Genomic DNA, 8255 nt, shown 5'->3' on the forward strand with positions numbered 1-8255 from the left:
CAGATTCGTGGACATATATGATCTAAGAAGACTATTTTGGGTACAGTTTTATCTCCCAGACTGTGGTTTCATTATGGTTCCCCTGGGAGTTTGCCCTGGAGGCTTGGAGAAGCCAGGTATGTGAACAGGACACACTGAGTGGACAGTTAGAGTGCCGTTGGCCTATTTCCAGATATAGCCTCATGGCAGAACCAAGGAAAGGTTTTCTAGGGCTGACAAAGGTGTCCTGGGCCTTTGCTGGTAGAATCCCTCCTACATTGAGTAGAAAGAAGACCCTCACACAAGGTATCAGCTCTGATCTTCAAGAACTCAGAGGGCCCGTTTTCCTTTCCTCATTGTCCCACCCTAGTCAAGAATGAATAAAACATGTAGAAGTACAACTCAAAGTTATTGAGAGAAAAGCAAATTTCTATAAATAAAATCATATTTATGCTTGAGTTTCATTAAGTTACATTTCTATAAAATAAACATCTTGTGCATAAGACACATAGCTAGATTAAAGACTATGACAGTTAGAAATCATGTTCAAAGAAATTATATATTTGTGGAAAAGCCCTTTAAAATTATTTTTTAAAAAGTTAACACAATAGTTACAAAAGAGGATTCAGGTTACCTCCTCAAATTTTAAGCGTCAACCATTCTTAGGTAAAGTCCATAGAAAGGGAGATTAATGTTGGTTAATAACCTTTTACTGTCATCCTTATCTCATCCGAATATAAACAGGCCTATTTCAAGCTCTGAACATAGCTATCAGTCTTCCTTCTGGGGAATGCTTGATTTATAATAGGTAGATCTAAATTGTGTGTTTAATAGCTCAGATTAGGGTTCTCATAGCTCTCCATGTGTTTGTTTAGTAGCTTTTGTAAATTTTTCATGGAGAAATTTGTATCAATGTGCACATAAATTTAAAAAGTTATTGCTTTGTTAAATTGTTGCTAAGAATGAGAAGGGTAAAGCTTTCCCCAGAATGAGATTTTTTTTTAAATGCAAGTCCTTATTTTGTAGTGTCTTCCAGCTGTTAGAGATTTTTTTTTTAATTTTAGACCATTAGGTGGAAAATAGTAATTGCTAAAGTATTTTTAATCTGTAATTACCTGCATTTAGAATTCTCTTTTGCAGCTATTGTTCAAGACCAAGCCTCACCCCTCAGTGCCCCCCTTCCCCCGCCAATAAATAAATTAAAATTTTTAAAAATTGATAAGGAACAAACTTCAAAAAAAGTACTGTTAGGAAGCTTTCATTTTTCATTTCAAATCCTGGTTGTAACTGAAAGGTTAACTTAAACTCCCAGCCATGGGCTGATGGGAAAATAAAGGTGATGAAAGGCATGTGTTTTATGTACTGTCATTTTGAATGTTTAAAACCTGAGAGTACTAAATAGGGAATTCAGTACTCACCCACCAGTCAGGACTGGCCGACCAGTCTTGAGGCATTAATCAGGGAAGGCTGTGGAAGTGAACGTTATTACCTCGCTCAGAGAGAAATCCCTTTGAAGGTAATGAAGACACGCAGGCAGAGGGTCTTCACAGAAGTGTAGGCTGCAAAAGCATCTGGGAACCAAACGACTGCACTGCTCTCCAGATGTGCAGAATGATGGTTCTCTTTAGAAAAAGAAATCTCTAATCTCATTACTTCTCTTCCACCACTAGGCTCCCCTCCACCCCTGTCCCAACATAAAATGCCCACCAAACTTCCTCTGTTAACACTTGAGGGCAAAAGTGGGAGTCAACCTGACTGATAAACTATCAGGCTTAAATATAGCTTCCCGAGAAAATCTTCTTATTCCTTTCCTCTAGGGGGACCCTTATCTAGGCTTTTCAGGAATTCATTTTGATTAAAATATGATTGAGGCAAGATAAATCTATGGCAGCTGCATAGTTTTCTATCACCACAAAGTTAATGGTGAAAAAAATATCTGGCCATGTTGTAAATCCATTAGAATAAATTAATGGTTCCACTGACATACTCAAAATAAATATATGCCTGTCTTAAATGTAATTAAATAATTCAGTGGAAAAATTAAATGTTGAAACAATTACCCACATGGTTTAAAGCATTATGAAAATATTATGGAAAAAGAAAAATGGGAGCTGTTATTAATAGAACATGGGGATTTTCATGTCTTTGGCTTTTTTTCCCCTCATTCCCTCATAATGAAAGGAAAGAGAAAATAATATTTATGAAGTGCCCTATATGTGCCACTAAGTACTTGCATATCCATCATCCCGTTTGACTATCATAACAACCTTACAAGTTCATTTTTTTTACAGATGAGATAAAGGTAACTGGAGCTTGGAGATGTCAGATAACGTGCCCAAGACCACATAGCCAATCAGTGGCTGAGTTAGCATTCCAGTTAAGGTCTGTGCAACTCCAACATACCATGCTCTTTCCTCTTTCATCTTTGTCACTGAGCTTCTCATCCAAACTGTCTCTCTGTAGAAGCCACAGACTGCACCCTTCACCACTCCCGCGTTCCCCTGTTCCCTCCCCATTCTCTAGCAGTCAAGGAATGTAGAGCCCTCTTCCTGGCCCAGTGACTGTATCTTTGACTTCTAGTTAATATTTAATCTACAAGTATAAAGGAACAGTAAAGTAAAAAAATAATAACTAAAAAAAAAACAAGAGGCAAATAATGTAACTGGGGGCTCTCTCTCAGAGTCTACAGAAAGCTGCCTATTAATATAAGTCCCTAGTGGTGAGAAGGTACTGGGAGGGCAGCCAACAGTAAGTGGGAGTGGGTGTGGGAAAATGCAAAAGAAAGCTGCTAAAAAAGACTGGCCATATGTAGCAAATTATAAAATCTCTGGCTGCAAATATAATTTCTGCAAGTCCAGGGCCTCTTAAGGGAGCACACCTCAGACACACTGCAAGAATCACTGGGTATGATTCAGTGGATGCCCAGACAAAGTCACCACATCATATAGTAAGATGTGAGTCTTCTCCGGGACTGAGGCAGTTGTGAACAGTGGATCTGCAGACTGACCATCTGCTGTTAACAGTGATAATGATACTATTCAGGGCTATCTCCCAATCCCAGCTCGGCTTCAGCTATAAAAAAGCTGACACCCTGTTTCTGGAAATGTACAAAAAGATTTCATTAACCAAAAATTATGGTCATCAAAGAGCACAGCCTTAGAGACTAAAGGGAATTCCTGTGTTCTTAATAATGAGGACCAGCTTATGCAAGGGCGTGCACCATCCACACCTCTCCCCAAGAATGCTTTCTGCAAAGTAGAAGCCCAGGACTACTCTGTGTGGCTTGAAAGTCCCTCACCCACAAACTACTTCCCCTTGAGCCAGAAACAGGTCTGATATTCCTGTATCACCTTCCTCTTTGGAATTAAAGCCCTCAAAGACCCCTGTTAAGGTGTAAACATTATCTTGGAGAATTAAACCAACGAGCTAATGCAATCTATAAACACCACAGGTTTAAAAAAATGTATTAGAATGATTCACATTACTAAGCAGGGATGAGACACAGTGATTCCCAGGGTTCATAGTATCAGACACCACTGCTAGTGGAGAACAAACCAGGTCTAGTGTAGCCATATTGTCTTTATACTAGCTCGGCTCACAAAAGAAGACAGAAAACAGGTGAAGTCCAGTACAACAGCAGATACCACTTCAATACAACTCTTTATAACCCACATCACAGTTCCCACCACTGACTAGCACATCATAGTTTTAACTAGTAAACTTCAATATGTATTTCCTCCCTTTCTGTCCTTTTCTTCCAGGTTTGCAGTGAGTCTCAATAACAGGGGAGGGAGGTATGGAGTTGGTTCCACTAGTACTGGTCTACGAAACAAAGAAAGCTTTACTTCCTTCCACTCTATAAGCTCCCCCATGTACAACAAGGACTTCCCGATCAAGATGCCCCAGCACTCTGAGCCCTACAACCATAAAGTTTTCAAGAAATTCAACAGGACTTCTCTTCTCAAGCCTGCAGACTCTGCATCTATATTCAGTACAAGACATGACTTGTTTTGACATTCAGACAACTTTTTTTTTCAATTACAGTTGACATTCAATACCAGTTTATATTAGTTTCAGGTATATAGCACAGTGGTTACACATCCACACAATTCACAAAGTAATCCCCCCATCAGTTCAGACAACTTTTCAGTAATATTTCTGTTAGGTAAAGTGAGCCTTTACTGTATTTGTGTTTGTGCATGCTTCCACCATTTTTTGACACACATATGAAGACACACCCAAACTTTTATTTGCCTTGGATACTAGGATACCCATATGCTCCATGCACCCAGTTTCCAGCACAGAAACCAGTCCATCCCAGGTTCTTAACTCCAAGTGATTTCCAACTTCTTTATCTTTTTTTTCCTACATTTTAGGTTATTATAACTTTGTGAACTGTTTGAAAAATATTTTTGAAATGAGGCAGTGTAAAAACTCATGAAATGAGTCATAATTGGGAAGTTTACAAACTATATTTCTGTACATGCAAACATGCTATAAACCATGTGGTATAGTGAGAAGCATGTTGGGAGGGGAGGCAGGGGGCCTGGGTCCTGGCAGTGACCTGCCACTGCTGACAGAGCTCTGAGGCCCTCGGGCCCTGTGTCTCAATGTTATGTAGTAAGGGGCATTAAGTGGGCAGCTCTCTGAGGACCACTCCAGACACTTGGTTCTATATTTGGAAAAATTATTAAAGGGAATTTTTGTCATCTTTCTACTTCCTTTCTTCAGAGATCTTTTTCATCTAAACTATGTGTCTGAAATGAGTTGCAGAGACAAGAGGTGATGACACCTCTCGTATCGGGAAATACAGTGAAAATAGAGCTGAACAGACATCAGGAGCACCACGCAATATGGAGCTACTTCCTGACTTAAAATTCTTCAGTTCACATACAGATCTAACTGACTGCAAAAAAGGTACTAGCTCTTTGAACCCACAATTATCTCCTTTTCTCTCCCTCTTCGAAATGATCAGCCCAAGTACAAGCTGATTGTGCTCATGCTACTGCATGTGAATAGGGTTGATTGGCCTGTCAATGGATGAGCTTTGCCCAGACCAGAGGAAATGTTGAAAACTGAACAGCTAGGACAGGGTCCCAGCCAATTAGAAGGGGAACCCAATCAACAGCACAGACTCAGGCTAGCCTCCCACACAGGTGCATCCCAGCTGAGTGTCAGTTCGCCCTGCATCTCTAATACTCCTGTTCTGACTCCTCTCAGAGAAAGGACACAGATACAATTGGGTTGGGCAGTGCTGAGCTTGTAATTCTAGCCCTAACTTGCAAAGTGCTGTAATTTACAAGATAAACAACTTGAATAAGAAGACTGAAAACTTCTGTTGTTGTTGTTTTTTAATACGGCCTGCATCTATCTATCCATCCATTTTCCTTCTCTCTCTTTCTCTCTCTCATTATTTTAATAATATTATAAGTACCTTATAAAGGCAATAAAAGCTAGATTCTTATCAATAGCCTCTCTCTAATTATATGGCTCCCATGCAGATCCTATCCCCCTGGCTTCACCCATCTGAAATAACAATCATTCTATATCCCATGTTCAGCATGCCCTTGCTTTTGTTTTGTATAGTTTTATTGCAGTTATACTTGTTCACAAAAAATTACATTTTAATTTGGTTGTTTTTGATACTATAATAAGTACATCACGTTGTTTGTTCTCTTTTGAAACTTCTTTTTAGATAAATATTACACTAATATTCACTCACATTGGTGCACTGAAGGCTATTTTTAAAGTGATCCCCATTTTCTCACATTCATTGTAGAAACTTTAGAAAAAAACAAAAAATAATAAAGGAATAAAGTAAGACATCATAATCTTGTATGTCTTTTGGTCTCTGTCTTTCCATCGCAAGCATTATTTTTTCTCACAAAATTGGGATCATGTTGCATAAACAATAACTAAACAAGTAAATAGGTAATTACAGATTTTGATAAGTACAATGAAGGAAATAAACAGAGTACTGTATATTTTCTGTATAATAATAATGGAGCAGAAACCACTAAATTGTATACTTTGTGTGTGTATGTGAATTATATCTCAATAAAGCTATTTTTAAAAAATAATAGGGTAGCTGAAGAGAGGGCAAACTTAAGGTAGACAAGGAAGAGTTCTAGTATACACTATACAGAAATGGAGGTGGAAAGAGAATTTGGCAAGTCGACTAATATATGAAATATATATTATTTGTTGGTGTGCATACTGTTTGGAGACCCTAACAAATTTCACTAATAATGTACTATGTATTATCATTAATTATTGGCATGATTTTTAAAAAACATTTTCTTTAAATATTTTAAGAATTGCCACACCAAAACTCTAGAATACTAGCTAGCAACATTTCATTAAAAAGTCATATCTGTAACCTGAGCACACAAAAGAATAAAACTATGTAGATTTTTCTCAGATTTTACGCTGAAAAATATATTTAGATAATTCATTTTAGAATTAGATAAGGTTTGAGAAAATTCTTACTACATTCAGATCAACTGAGAAGCTAACAGGCATCTTATAATGACAGTCAAATCACTTTTTTTACTGCAATTAAGTTATTCAGCAGCCCTAAAGGACTTCTGTGAAGTACTTAACACATCATCTCTATGAACTGGGTAATTTCATCATCATTTTACAGGTAAGGACTCGAAGCCCTAAGAGGTAGACAATTTGCCAAAGCGAATCATTTGTAGCTTGGATATGAGTTCATTATTTCTGGTGTCCACACAGTACAAAGTAGAGTTTAGCAACTGTCAAGTTAAATACATCAATAGTGGTACAAACAGCCCAGTTGGATAATTTAATTTGATTGCCATCTGAAATCTGACCAACGTACGTACATAGATTGGCAGAAAAATAACAGCTGGTGGAGACCAATATGACCATATAACTCAAGACTCTTTCAATGGCAGGTATAGAAATCCAATTAAACCAGCACTTTTTAAAGGAGTACGTATTGAAATCCCCTAAGTAAAAAGTCCAGGGACAATACTGGATTTAGGAGTTGCTGGGGTATAAATAATATCATCAGGAGCCTGCTTCTTTTTCTCTGTCCCTTAGCCAGGCTTCCTCTGTGTTGACTCTTTTCTCATACTGTCCCTCCTCAGGAGTATCAAAGAGGGCCCCCAGCAGCTTTAGATTTACACTGTCTTCACAGCTAATGAGCCAGCAAGCAGACTGCGCCTCATCTCACACAGCTTTAGCATAAGTTCCAGGGTGGGCTCAGGCAGGTGGGCTGAGCTGGGGGTCCACCCCTGAACCATAACTGCAGTCAGGTGATGGAATACTTCAATGGCCCAGGCCTGGGTCATGCGCCTGCCTCTGGGTTCATAAATTGGAGTCGGCCCCATCAGAACCTCAAGAATTAGGAAGGAATGGTACCCACAGGCAGAGAGAAAGCTGGCCCACAACAATGACTATATCACAAGTTATTGCTCTGGCTATAAAGACTGCAGCCTTTGGCTTTGGAAATTCATCACGTCTCATGTCACAACTGCATGGACAGTGTTATTAACCTGAGATTGTAGAATGACTAGTCTTGAATCATAGCCAGAGGGAAAGTTTAGGGAAGGCCTGCAGGGGCACCTCAGCTCTGAATTTAGATGAGAAATGTCTGCGAAGGGATACATCTGAGTGCTAGAGTCTTAACTCCTGGTTTAACACATGTGTCAGCATACATATCAGCACAACTCCACTACAGCTTCCTGACTCAGGATGCAAAGCTGTGAAATTCAACAGAACAGACATCTTGAAAGCATTCATATTCTTTTGATGTACATGTGAAAACATTAAGATGAGACATATCTAGATATCTTTTGGGCAGCTTTATGTCATAAAAAGGACATAGATTTCTGCAGGCTGTAAGAACTGGAGTTGACGGTCTTAATTTTTTATAGAGATCTCTCTAGATTTTATATTACATTTTTTTAATATTGTATTATATCACCAGCCATTCAAGTCAAAAACAAATATTTACGTCAACATGAATATTTTGATAATTCGATTCAGAAAATAACTGCACTTAATGCTTTAGTATGTAACTGAGTATTTAGCATGAATCTCTTGTCACAAGAATGTATCTTTTGAAACAAATATTGTAAAAAATCAGAATCTCTCCAACCAGGCTCCTACTAATGAGCCCCAGAATATGCAATATCTGTGCAGTGCTCCTTAACAATGATTTTAATACTCACATAGGGAAAACATACTTCTGTTGTGAACCAACAGTGTAACGCCATGACCAATTTGAACAGCAGACCACCCCCCCA

Source organism: Hipposideros armiger, unplaced genomic scaffold (genome assembly GCF_001890085.2).
Source record: "Hipposideros armiger isolate ML-2016 unplaced genomic scaffold, ASM189008v1 scaffold_148, whole genome shotgun sequence".
Classification (NCBI taxonomy): domain Eukaryota; kingdom Metazoa; phylum Chordata; class Mammalia; order Chiroptera; family Hipposideridae; genus Hipposideros; species Hipposideros armiger.